Source organism: Carex rostrata, chromosome 6, assembly GCF_964058835.1.
Source record: "Carex rostrata chromosome 6, lpCarRost1.2, whole genome shotgun sequence".
Lineage (NCBI taxonomy): Eukaryota > Viridiplantae > Streptophyta > Magnoliopsida > Poales > Cyperaceae > Carex > Carex rostrata.
In genome coordinates, this window is record NC_135923.1 from 3378198 (window position 1) to 3400136 (window position 21939).

Below are 21939 nucleotides of genomic sequence, written 5' to 3' on the forward strand. Positions count from 1 at the left end.
AACCCGGATCGGACTGTGCCTAAACCGTGCAAAACTGTGCTAGCCCATGGTCAAAACCGTGCAAAACTGTGCTAGCCCGTGGTCAAAACCGTGCTAAACCAGAGCAAAACTGGACCGGACCGTAGTCAAAACTACTGATTTTTTTAACAATTTAACCTTGTTTTTAAATAAAATAAAATAAAATAACAGATCCGTTGACCTATACAAACCAGAACCAAATCAGACATGAACTTGGACCGGACCGGACCATGTGAATATAGACCATAGTTCTAGCACAGATTTGGATCCTCTTTATCCTCGGTCCGGGCCGGACTGGATATTGACCACGGTTCGACTCAGTATGGGTCGGTTCCACGGTGGTCCGGTCCGGTCCAGTCCTGGACCGGCTAGTTTTTTCAAACCACTAGACCATTCTAACCTGCCATTAGACCATCAGACATCCCGATTCCATTGCCGAAACAAAGGCTTGGGAAAATTAAAATGGGCCGAACTGGGCCGTGGATTGAGAAATAGTAAAGGCGCGCTCTTTCTTCCCCGCCTCGTCGCAGGTGCCGCTCTCTTCCCTCCAGCAATGGAGCTGTCCATGAGTGGAACCGCTCTCAAGACCTTCAACCGCTGCATCGCGTGCCTAGCACGCGTCGGCTCTGAACTCGCTCTCCAGGCCTCCCCTTCTAAGGTTCTCCTCTCTCTTCCTCTTTGAGACCTTTTCCTTTTCCCCATTTCAAAATTTTGGTCCTCAAGGGATATATGATGATTAGGTATTGTTGATTTATTTTCAAAGATTTTTGAGCAAGAATTAGCAAATTGGTCACCAGTTGGATTCAATTGAAGTCTAAGATGAACACAAACCGCACCACTACAAATATTTCAAAAAAGTAAAGAAATTAAATGTACATCAAGACATTTTGAGATAGGTTTAGTAATTAGTACTAGAATCTCATACACACTCTTCTTCAGACAGCTGGAACTCCACACATTGAATGCATCGAGTTCCGCGTACCAGTCGATTTCTTTCACCCCGTCTTTCTTCGACATATACACAGTTTCTTCTTTGAGTGGTGCATCAGATTCCTCCCCGATCCTCTGCAATGTAGTGTTCTTCTCAAGGCGGTAATATCTGTGCTTCGCACCCCACCCACATCAGTTGACAGTCTAGCTGTCACCCTTCCATCCTTTGATGCAGCCAAGATTCAGTTCTCTCTCCATTGTCTCCACGGTGATCAACCGTCTCTTTCTTCTTTCCATTTTCAAGCTTATTTTTGGTACATCCTTCCATGGAATTTGAAAATGGAGATATCTAAAAAAATAGTAAAAAAGTTTAAAAAGTGTAAAATTTAGTCTGCAATTACATTTTCATATGAAAATCACGACAAAACAGTTCATACCAACTATTTCGACTTTGAAAGCAAAAATATTGATCTGTTGTACAGACCAATATGTGCTATGCATAGTACCATAGCCTCACTCAGATAAAGATTATTGTTTTTATTGTTGACTGTTGACAATTTATATTTATTAATTGTGGCACTCTTTTTTGTGAATCCCAAGTAAACTAAAATTAAGCAAATAACTTTAGATGTCCTTATTTTAGAGTTATGGTGTAGCTATCATCAGTATATCGGGAACAAATTGGTTATATCTTTTGACTTAATATCAACAGTGAAATTTTCTTGTGCAAATAACCAAACAGTCATCGTCATCAATTACATGCATGAAATTTGTCTGATGTTATCTGAGACGTGATAACATACTGGAGCAACTTTGTAATTTTGCATATGCACCCAGAGGAAACATTAAAACCTTTAATTTGAATCCTAACAAACAGGTTTGAAGAAGATATACTGGATCACTTGCAATTCAGAACCTGAGGTTCAACATTTGTCATTGGACCGGTCGCACTTTCCCAGTAGTCTGGTGGTCCGGCCAAGGGATTTATCTCGCCTTCTCTCCAATTTTCAGTCTTCATTACATGAAATTACTATAATTGCCACTGAGCCTGCAACTGGGGCCCCAGATGTGGCTAGAGATATCGGTGGCAAGGCCGTGGAGCTCCATAGTTATATTGATCCTGCTCAAGGTTCTGTTTCCCTCCTTCCATATGAAAATGTAGTTGCAAACTAAATCTTACATTTTTTTAGAACTTTTTTACTATTTTTTTTAGATCCATAGAAAACCACTACTTTTGAATGGTGTTCAGTTAAAAATCAATTGAGGCCTTGTGCTGCAGTTTCATCCTCACACGAACAAAAACCTATTTTCACAGTTAAAAAAAATTTTCTATTCAGATTTCTAGCACAAATTGTTTCAAGTAATCATGACTTTTTTAATGTAACTTTTACATGACAGATAATAATGATGCTAAGTTTCACACACAGCTGTGGATAGACCCTGCAGAGGAGTTTTTGCAATACTAGCATAGAGGCAACCCGGTTGACGTCACCTTTGGGGTCAAAGAACTGAAAGTTAGAGCTCTTTTCTTTTTGTTTCGGTGTGTGTGGGGGGGGGGGAGGGGTGGAGGATCCTCTGAGGTAACAGAATATTTCTGTGTTCGGATCACGGCCATCTGATCGGAATCCGGGCCAATTCGGCCCAAGGTGAAACGCACGGGGCCACTTTAATAGTCGCGCAGGTTCTGATTGGACTGTACAGATCCGAACAGAAATATATTCTGTTACCTTAGGTGTCACAAATTCGGGGGGTGGGGGGCGGTAGGTGTCCTAAAGTATCGTCCTTCTTATTTTTTGAAGTTTAAAACTCAAATTGGTAATTAAACATTGCGGTTTTTGTCAAGTCTGTCTTTTCTGTCATTTTAGTCAAACAATACAGAGAAACCTCGTTTCATTTTTTAATTTAAATAATCCCAACAACAGCCTTAGCTGGGATTTCTTAGCATTATTTGACAAAAAGAAAACACAAATTGCAATGCTTAGTTACTACACAAAATTCTGAGACCACACAATATATGTACAGTTCCTATGGAATCAATTTATGTAACTTCTAATTATTTTGAATTTAAAATTTTCCCTCTGATAATTTTGCAACAGGCTTTCTTGACATTTTGTGAAGGATGTGAGGTTGACATCCACCTTTTTTTTGAGAAAGCCGGCGAGTTAGTTTTCTTGTATCAGCTTTTGGATTCTTTCTCCTCCTGTGTTAATCTCTAAATTTTGCAAGAGTATTTGAATTAATATTTCAACTTACCCAAAACATTAATTTTTCCATCTTGTCAGACCAGTACTCATGGCACCTCGATTTGGACTAGATGACGGGTCGAGTTCGGATTTTGATGCCGGCCTTGTTCTTGCCACTATGCTGGTGTCGCAACTCACTGAAGGGGTCAACAGAGATCAGCACAGTGTACCGACAGATGAGGCTGCTTGGGCCCCGCAGAAGGAGCCCGGTGAGCCAGCTCATACACCGACTGGAGTTGGGAATGCCTCTGCCCATACTAAGATCTGGTCAGATCTTTCTGGTACGTATGTTGTACCAGCGTTGCTTTAACATATGCTGTTGTTCTCTGCACCTAGTTCTGTGCCTTGAGTGACGCTACGGTACTTTGCAAAGCGCAGAACGGTCTGTGCTATGGATCTATATCTCCCTTTACAAAGTTCAAATAGTTGATGCAAACCGCTCAACATGATCTTCAAATCAAAATGTACTTGGAGACTAAATTTTACATTTTTTGCAATTTTTTTAGATAAGTAGAAAATCACCTGATCTAAAGATTTGGAACTATCCAAAAGTAGTGAATTTCTACCTATTTAAAAGAATAGTACAAATATTCTAAAAAATGTAAAAAAAATTTCTGAGTACATTATCACATAGAGATTATGGTGAGCAGTTCAGATTGACTATTTGGACTTAAAAAAGCAGAGATATGAATGAATAGCACAGAACGATGGTTTAGATTGCAATAATCAGGTTTGGTGGCAATAATTACAAACATAATCTGTCAGGTAATGCGGATCTTAATATTTTGCACCATGAGATTGTACTACTCTTTACTGATCAGTTTAGATGGTAGTTTATGTCAGTGCCGTACCATATTGTACCGATGCCACGGTGCTTTTGCAGGGCTCTTCATGTCAGCAGTTATTTTTTTTCCTCTCTTCTATTATAGGTACTGGTGCAAGAAACTCTCAAGTTTGTAGAGAAAACCAGGTCCAACAAGAGCAACAGGGGAACCCTATTTATACTTCACAACCCATCATTAGAGATCTTAATGTAAATGCTCTTCCAATGGCTTCAGGCCCACAAAACACAGACAATGCGTATCCTTCTACTTGTTGCTATCTTACTATATTTTATTTAACAGAAGGGTTAAAATGCCCCATTGTTTTCATGTCCGAATTATGCCTCACATCCTTATCTCCGTTTTCAGAGTCCAAACAGTCAATCCAAATCGCTCAACATGACCTCCATATTATAATGTGCATGAAGAACAAAATTTATATCTTTTTGGAATTTTTTTACTATTTTTTTAGATAGAAACAAAATCATTGTTATTCAGAAGATTCTGGACCATCTAAAACCAGTGATTTTGTATCTATCTAAAAAATAGTAAAAGATTTCCAAAAATATATAAAATTTCATCTCTAAGGACATTTTAATATGAGATCATGGTGAGCAGCTCAGATTTTAACCCTACTCTTATTTTTATTTTTTTTGGCTCTAAAGAATGGATTTGTCTAAATTCCAAAAAAAAATAGAGATGCTTTCCTTCACAGAAATTTGGCAGACAACAAAGAATGGAAACCAATACGGCAGTTGAGCTACAAGGTTTGATTTATACCATTAATTTTGAAACTAGACCTCAACATTTCTCATGTTTGTGTCTAAACCAACATTTTTGCAGTTATCAGCACATAACAGCCAACTGTCAAACCAATGCTAATTTTAAGAAAATAAGACCATATTGTCGAAATTGGCTTGGCACGATTTCAATGGCAAAGTTGTCAATTTCTAGAAAATGTACCTCTACCAATAAACCAATCTTGTAATGGTTCAACATTTGGAAACATGAGCAATGTTTATTTTTTTCAACTACGTCTAAATATTGTGTTATTTCTTATTTGTAGAAGGTTCTATCTAAACCAGAGTAAAATAAAATATAGGCTTACTACATCTTTGTTTACTTCCTACAATTTTTGGAATCACTATTTACATTTTTTCTCTCAATTTAAACTATTAGTTATGGTGTTTGGAAGCAACCATCATTCGCAACACCATCCAAGCAACTGGGTGGGGCCCGAGGACGATGACGAGGATGAAGACGATGAGGAATTATTCTTGCAATCAACTCCGAGTTTTTTACTAACAATTTTCTCTCGAGTAGCAACATGTTAATCGAACTTACCAGTTAAGATGATCAAAATCTGTTATTCTATCTTTTAGTGAAACTCTTAACATCAAAATTTTAAGCAGGGCCCACTGGTAAATACCTACCTTCTTAAATTGAAATTATCCCTTTTATGTATTCTACTGGTAAATACGTACCTTATAAATACAAATTAGCAATTTTATCGTTTATACTGAAAAATTTTAATGGTTTTTTTATGGGTTAGCTCTCCTTATAAAATACTAAATGTGAGGTTGTAATTTAGTGGTTAGAACTCTATTTTGTGACCGTAAAGACTTGAGTTTAAATCTCAGTTGTCGCACATTGTACGTTTTACATTTTAACTTTCCAATCTAAATTTTCCAGTTCCACCCCTGATACCAATTTTGGTGTAACATTGTAGATTTTTATGCTAAATAAGCAACTTTTCTACACTGTTCTTGTGTTATTAGATTTTTCTATTATATTCATAGCATCTTTAATCATCTTTGTTTTCAAAATTTTACATGGAGGCATTATGCAGTTACCATCTACAAGTTGGATTCCGGTCTTAATTTATTTGTATTTCTTTAATTTTTTAAATGATAGGTTAGTGGTTATCACAACGCCTGGACCCCACTGATGATGACGTGTCTCCTTGATACATTTTTGTAAGGTGGACTGGTTCTATCGACTAATCAGGAAATAGATCAGCTGTTATTCTAAGGGAATAACAGGAACCTGTTATTCAGATTTCAACCGTTGATTTTCAACTGTTGATTTTCGTCGAGATCGTATATGAAAAAATTTCTTCATTAAAATTCGCGCATAAAAAAATTTAAACAGTTGGGATCGGAATAACAGGTTTCTGTTATTCCCTTGGAATAACAGCTGATTTATTTCCTCCAAATCATAGGTTGACAAAAATTTAAGCCCCATGTCAAAATAGGCCACCAATATATTTATAAAATATTATAAAAAAGAGGAGGGTTCAAATGCCTCCATTTTTTGTGCCTCCACTATGTCTCCATTTTATAAAACTTTAATAACTCAAAATTTAAAACTTAAAAGTCAAAATAAAACTGTTAGATGTGATCTATGTTATTTTCTCTATGTGCTCATAAAAAACTATCACATTTTAATTTTGTTTTTATGTGAATCAATAAGTTCAAAAATCAATATCTAGAAATCATTCATATTAATGCATTTTTTACAAGCTCTTGATGACAATCAAAATAAAATTGAAATGGCATAATATTTTACAAGTGCATAAATAAAATGACGTAGATCATATCCAACGGTTTTATTTTGACTTTTAAGTTTTAAATTTTGAGTTATTAAAGTTTTAAAAAATGGAGACATGGTGGAGCACAAAAAATAAAGGCATTTGAACCCTCCTCTATAAAAAATTACATCTTTAACTATGCTAAACAAACAGTGGGGCTATGACGTCAGGAGCATTAATCAATTGTCTATGACGGGTTAAGATATCATTAGTTAAGCAGAAATATTTAAATTAAAAAGCTTAGGTGTTTCCAACAGAAACATTGAATAATTTGTTAATAATTTGGCTCATTAAATATAAGCACAAATTAATAATTGATACACTATTTTTTTTTGTGTGTGTACAGGGTTGCAGATCGTAAGCATTTCATCTTGGAAATATTTAGTGATTCATTAGCTGCCAATGATAAGGCAAATACACTTGCCCTGGAGATTTCATTGTAATATCAATTTTGCCATCCATCTTTCCATTTTTTTTTTTTTGTGCTTAATCATCGCCTTGATCACATATTTTTTATTCAGAGTTTACCTCAATAAAATTAAGAACTGTCAAGCACAAAATAAATACTAAGTTAATTTTAAATTCTAAAATTTTAAACTTGTGAAATTAATTTTTAATTATTTTTGACAGCCACGTTAATAATTATTACTACGGAAGAGAGAGCTACGAGAACGAGAATCAATAAAAAATTAAAAATAGTTAGAAAATAATTTATTTTTAAAAAAATATAAAATTATATAGTTTTTTATATTATAAGATAAGATGTACTAGTGCTGTAAATAACGGTATACGGTCGTCGGACGGACAGGGTACCGCCAACGGATTAATCGGGAATAATCTGAAATAATCGACCATGATCGAAAATAATCGGCCGATTAGTCGGAAAAATCCATGACAGTTTGGTCACCGCCAACGACTAATCGACCGATTAATCGGTCTAAATGGACGTTTTTTACAACATTGAGATGTATTGTCAATTCTTTTTTCTTTTTTAAATATTCGCAGAAACTGCAAAGTCGTGAGAGAGAAACAAGCTTTTGATGAGTAACTAACAGTCTTAGAACTTTTGTTCTAATCAACTGTGCCACCTCTCCTTTCTCAATGAATTATTAATTCCTAATAACTTTTTAAGTGAAGCATTATCAAGTCTAAATTAAATATTTAGGTAACACTTTATCTGTTTCAGAGTTATGATGTGCATGTTTTATCAGGTCTAGAGTCTTTAAACAGACTCAACACCAGAAAATTTGTTGGTGATTTAGACATTTTGGGACTTCAAGTAATGTTTGCCGTGTCTTTTATTAGAGCAAAGATAATGATAACAATGTTTTAGTTTCATAAAATGTAAGTAATGTTTGAATGTTTGTAGTATGATTGGATGTTGATGTAGTTCATGTGTATAGGGGTTTGTAGGTAGGGGTGTTCAAACGGTTCGGTTTGTTCGGTTTTTAATCAAACCGGAATATTTCAGTTTAAATGGATCGGTTTTTCGGTTTAGATGGATTGGTTCGGTTGAAATTTAGAATAATTTCGGTTTAAATGGATTGATATTCTGTTTAGACTTCTAAAAACCGACTAAACCGAACTGACCGATTTATATTGGTTGGACTCTAATTTTATTGGTGTTATAATGATTTCATTAAACCAAACCGGACCGAACTAAACCGAACTTCAATTGTTGTGTATGACAATGTATTCTTTTCGTTAATAATAGTATCAATAGGTTTACTTCGGTTCGGTTCTTAATCGGTTGATAGGTTTAATCGGTTCGGTTTGATTTTAAATTTGAAAACCGAAAAAAAAAAAATTTGATCATTTTACTTCAGTTTGAACCGAACCAACCGTTTGAACACCCCTATTTGTTGGCTTAATACAGTGGTACCAGTCAAACAGCTGAATATTCTATTTTGGTTTTTATGATAATGGAAATCGATGACATAGCCATTTCTTTTAAAAAAAAATAGAGTAAAGTTTTCTAATTTAAAATATTTATGAAAAGAAAAAAAATCAATCGGATTTTAGGTTAGGAAAATGGAGTGCAATATCTCCCATTTTTTCTAATTGTACATGGATATTTGTGGTAATTTGATATTACATAAGCATTTTTTAAGAAAAAATATATTTAATTCCCATAAATATATAAGAATTGTTCTATTGTGACTCCTATAATTATAATTTTATATTTTTGATGTGATTATTATATTGATATTCATATTTAGTATGGTTTTTTATCCCTGTTTAATTAATCTTTCGGCTTTCTTCATACCTGTGACCTCAATTGCAGAATTAAATATTGTGACAATTTTTTTTTTTTTTTGTAATTTTGTGACAGTGCTCAAATTAACCGTAGAAACAGACGTCAAAATTAAAAATTAAGACACTAGGAAAATAAATATTGGGTTAGAAATAACAAAATTAAGATGTTTCAAAAAAAAAAATTATCAACTGGTGATACAAAAAATAAAAATAAAAAGTGAGATAATGGTAGTATGCATATTAAACATGATCTTCTATGAAATTGTACTTGGAAACTAAATTTTATATTCTTTAAAAATTTCAATTTTTTTTAAAATAGATAGAAAATCACTTGATCTAAAAATTCCGGACCATCCGAAAAAAGTGATATTTTAATCTATCTAAAACATAGTGAAAAAATTCTAAAAATATAAAACTTGATATGTATATATATACATTTTCATATAAAAATCATGTTTAACTATTAATATATTTAAACTTTATGAATAAAAATAATTAATCCATAGTACGAATCAGAACCGTAATATAATATATATTATCATAATCTCACTAAAAAATAAATACAATAGTATGTGATAATGTATACGAAGACAGGAGATGTATCCCTCTTGTGTGTTTTTGCTAGTGTTGTAAAAGACATCCATTTAGACTGATTAATCAGCCAATTAGTTATTTTTTTATTATAGTTGATTATTTCCGATTAATCGTTTAACTGTATTTTATCTGTCCGACGAGCACATACTATTATTTACAACTATGGTTCTTGCTATGTTATATATATGATGAAATATATGTCCAAATGAATTAAATGATGGAACCCTAATGTTGACTTTATTTTGCAATAATCATTTGAAAATGAAATAAAATATTTTCTATAGTGTACAAGCTTCCAAGTCTAATTAAGCTATTGACCAGTAGGTGCACATGCAACTGTAATATTCTTTAATTATATGCATGCATGTCCAAATGATGCTCCTAAATCGTCGGTGAAAATGAGATGATACCATACCAGATTATAACTAACCAAGAACCCTTTTCTGGATCAGCACAAACTAATGTTTATTTAATTCTTAATTAGTCTATAATAAATAGGAGTGTCAATGGCACCTTTTATCCATTTACCGATCCGTATCATATCCGAAAATACAGATAAGGGTAAGATTTTTTTTTAGCTTATTAGATACAGATAAGGATAATTATTTTTTTCCGTTATTTTACCCGTTATTTTATAAGATAATTTTTAAAAATAAAATTATATCTATATCTATATATTTGTATAAAGATGATATATGATACAATAAAGTTTTGTATTTTATTAAATTTTTATAATACAAATTAGTTGTATTTATTATTATTATTTTTTGTTTTGAAAAATATTTTGTCAAAAACACAAATTAAGATGTTAATGACACTTTTTTATTCTTTTATCTGACCCATACTGTTTTCGAAAAGACAAATAAGAGTAAAAAAAAATTTGTTATCATAACGGATACGGGTATAGAAATGTTTCCACCCAATCCGTATCGTAACCATTGACACTCCTAATTATAAACATGTTTTGTCCGTGTACAGCCTTTGAGTTCTAGATTCATCTCTTATGATTTATTTATTTTAATAATTTTTAAATAGTATTGTTTAAGGAGAGAAAATTCAAATATCTTTATATTTAACACTTCAATAAAAATATTAAAATTAAATCGTTAGCTATATCAATATCATTCTTTATATGAACATATAAAAGATTATGACATTTTAGTTTTGTTTTGATTGTTATCAGGAATTTGCAAAAATAATTGATATGGATAGTTTTGGAATATTAATTTTTTAATTTAATTATTGATTCATACAAAAATAAAACTAAAAGTTATAATTTTTTACGTGTATGTAGAGAGAATAGTATAAATTACATCTAACCATTTTATTTTGACATATAATTAAATTTTAGAATTTTGTTATTAGATAAAGTCTAACCATTTTATTTTGACATATAATTAAATTTTAGTATTTTGTTATTAGATAAAGGCATAATGAAGCCAAAAAAAAATGAAAGCATCCGAACCCAATTATGTAAATAACGTTGTTTTTTAGGCTTTGTTCAAGGGAACACAATTAAGTATTGGAGAAAGAGATTATAATATTTATTTATTGTACAAAAATACTTCATATAAAAAAAATCGCAAAGATTATCAACATTCTCATAAAATATATTTCTATCACAATATATAATATATCACAACATTTTTTACCATTTAATTTTTTTTTTCTATCATTGTGCGTTGTATAAAATGAAAGACAATTTTTGTTGTTCATATTTTCCTCTATTTTTAAAATCATATCTTTCAAATGTGGGACTTGGCTACGGTGCTATGGGTAGCTAAGAGGCCTCCCGTGCTACGGCTCAATATTCGACTTTTCAAAATTCTAACGGTCGATCCGAACCGTTCATCTTGTTCTCCATATTAATATGTGCTTGGAGACCAAATTTTACATTTTTTGGAAATTTTTTACTATTTTTTTAGATTTATTGAAAATCCCTGTTTTTCAAACAAATCTGGACCATAAAAAACAGCGATATTCAATAAATCTAAAAAAATAGTAAAAAATTTCCAAAAAATGTAAAATTTGGTCTCCAAACACATATTAATATGGAGAACAAGATGAAAGGTTTGGATCGACCGTTAGGATTTTAAAAAGTCGAATATTGAGCCGTAGCACGGGAGGCCTCTTAGCTACCCATAGCATATTAGGCAAATCCTCAAATGTGATATATACTATATTTATAGAGGAGGGTTCCAATGCCTCATTTTTTTTTATACCCCATCATACCTCATATTTTATATCTTCATTTTCATCATATTCAAAGTCTACATTGTCGATCCGAACCGTTCAACATGATATCCATACTAAAATATGGTTAGGGATGAAATTTTATAATTTTTGAAAATTGTTTACTATTTTTTAAGATGGATAGAAAATCACTGTTTTTTGAACGGTTCAAAAACAGTGATTTTGTATCTATCTTAAAAAATAGCAAAAAAATTCCAAAAGATATAAAATTTCATGTCCATGCATATTTTAGTATAAATATTTTGTTAAATGACTCGGATCGATAATTTGGACTTTGAAAACAAAAATATAAAATATGAGGTATGATGAGATATGAAAAAAAATGAGGCATTGGAACCCTCCTCATATTTATATTATACACTTGAAAATAATGAAATTTGATACACATGAATATATATAATAGTAATTGATGGAATATCAAATGACACTAAAATTATATAATATTTGACACACAGTGAATTCATAAGCAACAACATATCCATAAAAAAAATTATTTGCTAAAACTTTTTTATATTAATTAGAAATATATTGTCAAGATTGTGAAAAAAATAATTATTGTCAAGGATCTCAACCATCCGAAATTTTTTTCATATCCTCAAGGAAAAAAGAAATTTCAAAGTTGCCCTCACATATATTTTTTAAAACTACCCCTAACGCTGAATTTGCTGGAAAATCCAGCTGTGTGTGTATATATTAAAAATTTAAGAAGATGTGGCGCCATATTTTATTATATAATCATTAGTGTCTTTGTATTGAAATATTGATGAACTAGAATTAAGATTAATATATTAGGGTGTAAAATATCGGCGTATCATTAACGTATTTTTAATAAAATATCGATACATAAAAATTAACCAAGATTAATAAAACATCGATGCACTTGTGTTGGGATTAACTAGAGTATAAACATCAGTGTATCAAAGATGTTTTTGTAATAAAACATCGATACATTGTTCTAAACTTTAAATTAATTTCTGTATTAGGCATAAGTCTTTAAATGTTGGAGAAAAATATAATTCTAAGGACATCATTTAGGGCCTCAAAACTTCAATTGAAGTTGTTTCTGATTCTATGGTCCATTAATTATTCATCAAAAAAATTTATACAATAATAAACATTCTAAAATTGAGTATCAATATAAGGAGGAGCGTCATTTACTTTTTTGTTTTACTCAAACTAATACAGTATTTTTGTTATTTAGTCATAGTTATATATTATGAGGTTGATTTTCATCATTAAAAAATTAATTTATGAATAAATGTACTCCTCTATTAATCCCCCATCTATATGCTATTTGTTTGAAAAATTTTACAAAAAAAAATACACTGCTAGCTTTTCCAACAGTTGTTTATGAAGACAAGGCAACCGCTGGAAAAAGAGAGCGGTAGGGACAATTTTAAAATATATATATGTGAGGACAACTTTAAAATTTCCTTTTTCCAGAGGATATGGATAAAAATTTCGGTTCAACCATTTAATAAATATATCATAAAATAAATATGTGATGGAACTATCTTTCTTGGTAGGTTTGAACGGTTCAAACATGTCCACAACAATCAAAGGCTGATTCAACCCTAGGTATATCTTTACTAAATTAAAAAAAAAGAAAAAAAAAAGAAAAAGAAAGAAAAAGAAAGCAAAAGCTAATTCCTTTGTTAATCTAAAATTTAAGCTTAGCTGGACCAAAAATCAAAGCTGACATAGTGCCTTGCATTTAACACTTTTACTGCATTTCTCGGTTATGCTGCTCACGTTCTATCCTCTTAAATTAAAGCAAAAGCTAGCCGGCTCTTTTTTAAAAAAAAAAAAAATACCTTAAAAATATAATAATATAGGTTCGACCCAAATATACACAACCAAGATTTTGTCACAGGTGTATTTCATCATTTGCATCTTTATTTCACCTTTATACATCTTGTATTAGTATTAATCATAGTTCTAAATAACACGCTATAGCACCGTTATAACTTTTTTTTACCATAAAAACTATGATGCTATTGACATTATAGTGTGTTATTTCACAGCAATGCTATATGAGTATAGCGCTGTTTTTTTAGCCATTCAGCTATGATATGATAAATGTTATTTAAATATATATTATTAATCAATGAAAAATTGCAGTTTATTTCTGTCATTATTTTAGTTATATTTATTGGAACTTTTGGTATTTATTGGATTTTTGAAGGTTAATAACACAAAAAAGCATGAGCCTCTTGGAATATCAAAATTGAAATATTAATATTACATATGAAAAAGAAATTAAACAAACTGAAACTTAAAATATTTCCTCATGGATTGTGTTCAAAATTACATGGGGAGCATATTGAGTGTCGTGCATGCAATAAGCAAATCAACATAGTCTAATTAATTATATTTCATTAATGATTTTTAATTGTTTTCCTCTGCCCAAAACTGAATCTATCAATTATTTTATTTACATGCATTTAAATCCTTTCTCTCCTCTCCATCCTATAAAAACAAGAACACATAATTTGATTATATTTCTCAACAACAATTCATGGCTTCCTCAAGCAAAACAACAATTCTGGTTCTTTTCTTGCTTGCCATGATTGTCGCCGCCTCAGCCGGTAACCATGTTGCGAAGCGGCGATTAGATGACACCAATGTCACAGTGGGTTACATCAGTTATGGTGCACTGACTGCAGATAGTGTGCCGTGCTCAGTCACTGGCGCCTCATATTACAACTGCAAACCCGGTGCTGCTGCCAACCCGTACACCCGCAGTTGCACGGCGATCACGCAATGCCGAGACTAAACAATACTAGAAGGCAAACATAAATTATATTATTATGTTTTGGCAATCAATTGGATTTTTCGACATCGAAGTACATATCATCAAGGGGAGAGAGCTTGTACATGTTATTTGTGTTTGAGAAATGTATGTCTTATGTGCGTACGTACTTTTTTTTTTTGTTTAAAATAGTAATCAAATGCCAATAAAGAATATTTTTTGGTTGGCTATAATTTATGTTTGTTGTTATCTTTGTAATACTAATTTTGCTTTCATTGAGTTTTTTTTTTTTCATATACAAAGTAATGTAAGTTTTCAATTTTATATTTTTAATATAAATGCCTTGTAATTAAGTTTGATCATTTTGGTATATATAATGGCGTTATAAGATTTATGGGGTGTGCATTAATTACATAATTAAATATTACCATGGTGAAAATTAAGGAGCAACCAATCTCTCTCTCTCTCTCTCTCTCTTTTCTTTTTCTTTTTAAGGAAAGGAAAAATTAGGTTTATTATCTTATAAATCTCAATTAATTTTAAATTTCAAACTTGTGACTTTCTATTAAAAAAAATGTATTATATTAACCGCGAATTTATGAAGAAAAATCAATCTCTTAACCAATTACAACCTCTACTTGGAAAATATAATTGAGATATTTGCTTCAATGCAATGTGCAATAATACAATAATTAGTTTTATGAAATTTCGTTATATTATTAATTAATGTCATTTTACAAAAGCATGCAGTTATATGAACTGTGGCAGCCTCTGCCAGAAACTTCAAAAAAAAAATTAAAAAATAAATAAATAAACATGCAGTCTGAATAAGCTCATGTGAAAATTTTGAAAGACTTTTCTGATATGAATTCAGATTAGGTAAGTTACAAATCAAGTATACACGAATCATTAAGCAGATCAAACAATTTGACTGAATATCAAACTAAATTTGATCTAATGTCCATTAGACTATCCCACTCCATCAACAAATTAGTTAAAAGTTTTACTTTTTAATAATATTAAGGACATGTTCGTTCGTTTACTATGCGCGTGGAAAAAAAAAAATTCACTCAAATTTCGCAAAAATTTCATTCCTGTTCCCTTTAGATGGCGAATAGGCGCTAAATGTTTATCAAATGCAAGCTGGACTACTAAAAATTAAAATTGGAGAAATAAATTATATGGAAGCAGCTAACAGTCCTCCAACTCCAGTCCCCCAAAAATCCCCGGACTAATTCTGTAAACATCAATACTAAATCCTGTAAACATCAATACTAAATTCTGTAAACTAATTCAACAAATCCTGTCAACATAAAACTTTCAATTATGTGTGGTCCCCAATAACTTCCACTTTAACTACCACTTTAACCACCACTTTAACCACTTTAACTACTTTGATTGGGACCACTTTTAGACCTTTAACCAGGACCACATCTAGAAGATCTAACAGCTTTTCAAAACTAAAACTAACCATGACTACATTAAAACTTTGTAAACAAAAATATGTAAAAAATATTTGAGTTTTTTTTTCAAATTTTTTTTTCAAATTTTTTTTCAAAATTTTTTTCAAATTTTTTTTCAAATTTTTTTTTCAAAACTTTATATTCGAACTTTTTATTCGTAATTCTTATTTTCCAAAATTTATTTTCAAAATTTTTATTCGGAATTTCAAAACTTTTTTCAAAATTCTTTTTTGAATTTTTTCTTCAAAATTTTTTTGTCTCCTTCTAGATACTACTTTTAATTATTTTGAATTCTGTAAATCTTACTACATAATTCTGTAAACAGTTTCGTTTAATCCTATAAACCGGTAAAAAAAAATTCAATTTTTAAATTTTTTCAATATTTTATTTTATTTTTTAAAAATGTAGAAAAGAATTCGATTTTTTTTTCAAATTTTTTTTTTCCAAATTTTGTTTTCAAATCTCCTTCTAGATACACATAGTATCCTGTAAACATACACATATTATCCTGTGAACATACACATATTATCCTGTGAACATACATATATTATCCTGTGAACATATACATAGTATCCTGTGAACATACACATATTATCCTGTGAACATACACATAGTATCCTGTCAACATACACATATTATCTTGTAAACATTATCACATAACTCTGTAGAGAGTTTCATTGAATCCTATAAACTGATAAAAAAAATTCAAATTCAAATTTTTTTTCAAATTTTTTTTTTTTTTATATTTACATCTAAATGATACTTTCAATTGTTCTGAATTCTGTAAATATAATCACATAACTCTGTAGACAATTTCGTTGAATACTGTAAACCAGTAAAAAAATTTCAAATTTTTTTTGTTTAAATTTGCATCTAGACGCTACTTTCAATTATTTTAAATTCTATAAACCTTATCACATAACTCTGTAGACAGTTTCATTGAATATTGTAAACTAGTAAAAAAAATTCAATTATAATTTTTTTTTAATTCTATAAATCTTATCATATGACTCTGTAGATAGTTTCATTAAATACTGTAAACCACTAGAAAAAATTCATTTTTTTTTATTCTAGATCTAGATGCTACTTCCAATTATTTTAAATTTTATAAACCTTATTATATAACAATGTAAACTGTTTATTTGAACACTGCAAATCTAATACATGAATTCAAGTACAAGCATGTAATGGATAAATTCAAGTACAAGCATCTAATACATGAATTCAAGTACAATCTATCTAAGAAAATTATATAATAATATGATGATCCCATGTACAATTCCATCCAGAAACAAGTGACATTCAAACCTTTTAAATGGATAAATCAAATGAATACAAAACTCTGCTCCAGAAACAAAAAAATAATAAATAATTACCATTGCATTGCTCCTGTAAACTAATGGAGCAAATTTGGTAAACTTTAATACTAAATCATGTAAACTAATTAACAATTAAAGAATCATGTAGATATAATTCACCTTCATAAATAACATTTACTAACTTACTATATACAAATCAAAGCAAACATGAAAAAAATCTAACATAACACTACTTATAAAAGTATAGCATAATGATCAGGCCCAGTACATTTGACAACTCTGCATTGCCAAATAAGGCAGAAATTAAGGATACAATGAAGGATGATCATGTCAGGTCCTTGAACAAAAAATTTTACATAAAGAAAAAAACAAAAGAAAGAACAAATATTACTCAAAGTGTCGCTTCTTCCCTGCCTGGTTAGCACCTGATTCTCTAATCACCTGCCAATAAAGTAATTAGTTACTTAGCTTTCTCTCATCAAGCATAATAGACTATATTGCACCTCAGTTCTAACAGTGTTTGGAATACAGGGGCAGACTGGTAAAGTGCTGAAAAATAGTAATTTGTATTCTTAAGATGTGAATTTCCAAAATAGCTAATAAAGAGCTAGAAAATTCTATAAATGTAAAATTTGAGTCTAATTTATTTGTAAAATTTGAGAATACCAAGACCATAAATGTAAAATTTGAGTCTAATTTTGTATTCTCAGGTGGCCAGTCCAACTATCATTTCTGTTCTGGTTTCATTTGCTGGTCATTTAGGGTAGCTCTTGTTCCAGTTGGGTACTCATTATACCATACTTGTGTCAACTACAGGTACAAGCACTCAATCTTGTTTGTAGGTATGTCCAGAGGTCAATGTACACTTAATTGATCTCTGATAGTAATTGGGTTTGGTGTTTTGGGTCGGCACAACCATTTTTGACCCATAACAGTTAAGAAAAAGAAAATAAAAGGTTCAAAGATTAAGAAGAAAAAAATATCTGCAACACCAGGTAAGTACTGGTACCAGGCTGGTACCTAGTGGTAATCTTTTAGAAATATATCTTTTTTTTATTAAAACGAACAGCCACGATGGATGTAAGAAAGCTAAGCTCTCTTAGATTAGCTCCAGTTGCGGTGTTAAATAAGCATAGCCGGCGAGGTGATAATGATGGTGTCAAAGTTTGGCCTCCACCAGATAGCAACACACTCTCCAATCTGTAACAAAATACACATGACTCCTTCAAATTTTTCTAAATTTAAAAAAATTTAAACTATTTTGATAAATGAAATTACCTGCCAGTTTTGAGGAACAGAAGGAGAGTTAACAGCAAGTTTGCTACAAAGCTTTCTTTTCAAGCCCTCAATTTCTGTCCAGTAGAATGATTTTTAATTAGTTAAAAAAAATATTTACAAGCGAATTAAAAAGAAGGGCTTATGGGTAATTTTACCATTCTCTCCGGGTTTCAACCTTCCACCAGGAAGTTTGCAAAAGGTATTTCCAATCTGAAGCACTGAAAAATAATACCTGACAATACGCATTGAAAAATAATAGCATTCAAAAACGAAAATCTATTGGATTATCACAAGTTCTTGGACTGACGAGAAAATGAGAGATGAAGAAACAAATGCTGATGAGTCGGTACTTGGATTATGTTTCTTGACATGTTTTCAAGTGATGATAGCATTTATGATAATCTCATCTAAAATAACATGTCAAGAATTCTGTAAATCTAATGTATGAATTCTATAAGCCTAAGTAAAAAATTCTGTAAATATTTTGTATTTGTCGACTTTTCATCCAATTCCTCAATTTCTATAGGAAATCTTATCAACATATACCTGCACCTACTATACCAATCAAAAAGCATGACTATACCATACTAACATCAACCATTAACAGTGTATGAATCCATTCATCAATTACTGTATTAAAAAAAGTTAAATTAAGAAAAGTTTTTTTTTTTTTTTGGATCTTACATGGCCCGTAGGCCTAATTAACAAAAGTACAAACCTGAAAATGAAAGCTATTGAGACACCGAGCAATCTGCTTGAAGAGTGGGACCATGCATTTCTGAAGCTCAGCTACCTCGCATGTCGAAGGTGATGGCATGATGCCCCTTCTCGGCTAGTCCAGTGGTGATCCCAGTTTCAGCTCTGCGAGAGAGATCTTGCTCCTCTTCCTACTATCCTGTCATAGAATCACAATGCTATCCCTCAACTAGCTGTGTAATATCCACCCCTACTTAACCTTAAATTGTGAATATGTTGTCAACGAAGGTTCTGTTAAACCTTAAAACACATAATTAGCCTCAAATTACCCTCAACTATGACATCAGAACAAATACATTAATAGAATTTATGAGTATAAAATTATTGGAACTACAAGAAGCGAAGAATTCTGAAACTTACAGGCCGAGTGGTAGCAGCAGCATATAAAATAATTACCTCATAAATTTTCTAAATTTGCAAATTGCAACTCAGTGTAATTGTGCTGAAAATCACTGTCATACCATTTTTCGCTAGTTCAGCGAGTATATGACTAGCAGTCTTAGTGGCGGCCCGATCAGCGCCATGACAGGAGAAACTCCGCTCAAGCACCTCGACCTGAGCTCTGAGCTCACGCAAGATCGCCTGATGGGAGCGGCCACAATGGATCTCCCTTTCCTGTCCTTCCATTTCCTCGTCTTCCTCTTTTTCTTCCCCTTCTTCCTCTTCCTCCTCCTCCTCCTCCTCTCCCTGTTCTTCCTCCACCTCCATCGCTACTGCCAGATCCGCCGGCGGCTCCACCAAAGGAGGAAGAAGGAGAATCTTCTTCGTCTAGCTTTCGCTTCAGACCCTTTCTCCTCTGGGTTCGCTCGCACTGCTGATAATCCTCCATGGCAAGAGATAGATAGGTAGAGATAGCGAGAGGAGAATCTCAACTGAGAGAGGTTTGCTCGCACTGCTGATCGTCCTCCAAGCGCCCGACTAGCTCCGATCGAAGGTGCCCATGCTCGATTGAGATCAGCGGAGGCGGGGTATATCGATAGGAAATTTGTACGGGGAGAGATCAAAAGAGAAAACGGGAATATGGGAGAGAGATTCGAAATTTGTAAAATCAAAATCGTGCTGCGGTAAAGGAAGTTCTTATTTAAGGTAGTGTGGGAGATGAAACGCGTGAGAAAAACCGTTGCCGTTAACGTCAGTTGAAACCGCGTAAAAATAGTGGGCGGGGATTATCGGGGGACTGAAGGCCGGGGGACAATACCTTTTCTCATAAATTAATGCCTTGCATTCTACTCGTTTTAGCCTCTTTGTTGAGTGCATTTGTTGGTTGATGAGGTCCACACGTTTTTGCTCCCGTTTCAAGCAAAACAAGTAGTCTATAATAATATATATGGGTTAAAATATTATAGTTCTTTGGTTTTCTTAAATAAAATGAAATGAAATAACAAGTAATTAAGGCTACTTTAACAAAGGAAGAAGAGCTGTCTTTATCTCTTTTAATTAATGAAGGATAAAGGACCTAATCAACAGCTTCTATTAAATTTTGCAGAAGAACCCCTCAATGAAAAATTATTATATATTTGTTGGTTTATGTACACATTATTTTGTGGTAGTTTTAAATATATTTTGTTAACCAATCATTTGTTCTAAATTTTTTATTACACATTATTATTTTCAATTATTGCCAATTTGTCTATAACAATGGTCTCATCATGTTCTTAATACATTTGAATTAGAAGTACATGAAAATAGAGATAAGTGCAAATTACATATATATTATGGAACTTTTTTTTTTCTTAAACATATATTTCATTATATGATAAATTTTATTTTTGTGAAATAGAATTATAGAAGTCATCTTTATTAAACGGTTCAGAATATTGAAATCTATTGATTTTATTCCTATCCAAATAAAAAAAAAAGAAATACAAAATAATATAAATTTTAGTTTAAAATATTCCAAATGATAGATCATATCAAAATTAAAACTTGAAGCACAAACACCTGTCAATGGTGCTTTATAAAGCATCTTAACCTGCGCCTCTTTTTCTAATAAAAATACTAAGTATACAAGAAAAGCAACAAAATATAAATTAACATGCATATGTTTATATGTTTTGTGGTTTAAATCACTGTTGTAAAAGTCGTTGGCGGTAACCAAACCATTACGGATTTTTCTGATTAATCGGCTGATTATTTTCGATTATGACCGATTATTTTTTATTATTTCCGATTAATTGTTTGGCGGTACCTTGTTCGTCTGATAACCGCATCCGTTATTTACAACACTGGTTTAAACTAAGAAATTTCATACAAATTTAATAAATAAATATAGGGTATAAATATTCAAGGTTTAATTTTTGTTTCATGACCGCTCATATTTATAAGGTGTATTGAGAATTTTATTTGAGAACAACTTATCAAAAAAAGGAGAGCTTATTAGAAAGATAAGAATAGCACAAAATGCAGGGTTATACATGCTTTTTTTTGCTAACTAACAGATTCAAATTTCAAAGTCAACACGACAATGTTTTGAAACTTTCTACAAGCAAACCAACTTAAAATTTCCTCTCCAACCTCTAAACACCCATTTCAATTTTTAAATCAAACCACCCCCTCTAAATGATTTCTCTCTCTCTATAAACTTCTCTAAAACTTTCAACACCCAATTAATACTTCTTTGGAGAGAGAAATTTGATACAATAACACACAAAGGAATTCTTTCAAAA

General features: G+C 31.5%; 1 pseudogene across 1 annotated transcript; it reads left to right on the forward strand.

Moving 5' to 3' along the window:
- The first annotated feature begins 458 nt into the window (after window positions 1-458).
- Window positions 459-5874, forward strand: LOC144555714 (uncharacterized; annotated as a pseudogene). Its single transcript, XR_013512088.1, has 9 exons — window positions 459-676; window positions 962-1216; window positions 1826-2077; window positions 2347-2462; window positions 3045-3109; window positions 3231-3472; window positions 4121-4271; window positions 4739-4779; window positions 5192-5874. The product of XR_013512088.1 is annotated as an uncharacterized LOC144555714 (transcript).
- The last annotated feature ends 16065 nt before the right edge of the window (window positions 5875-21939 follow it).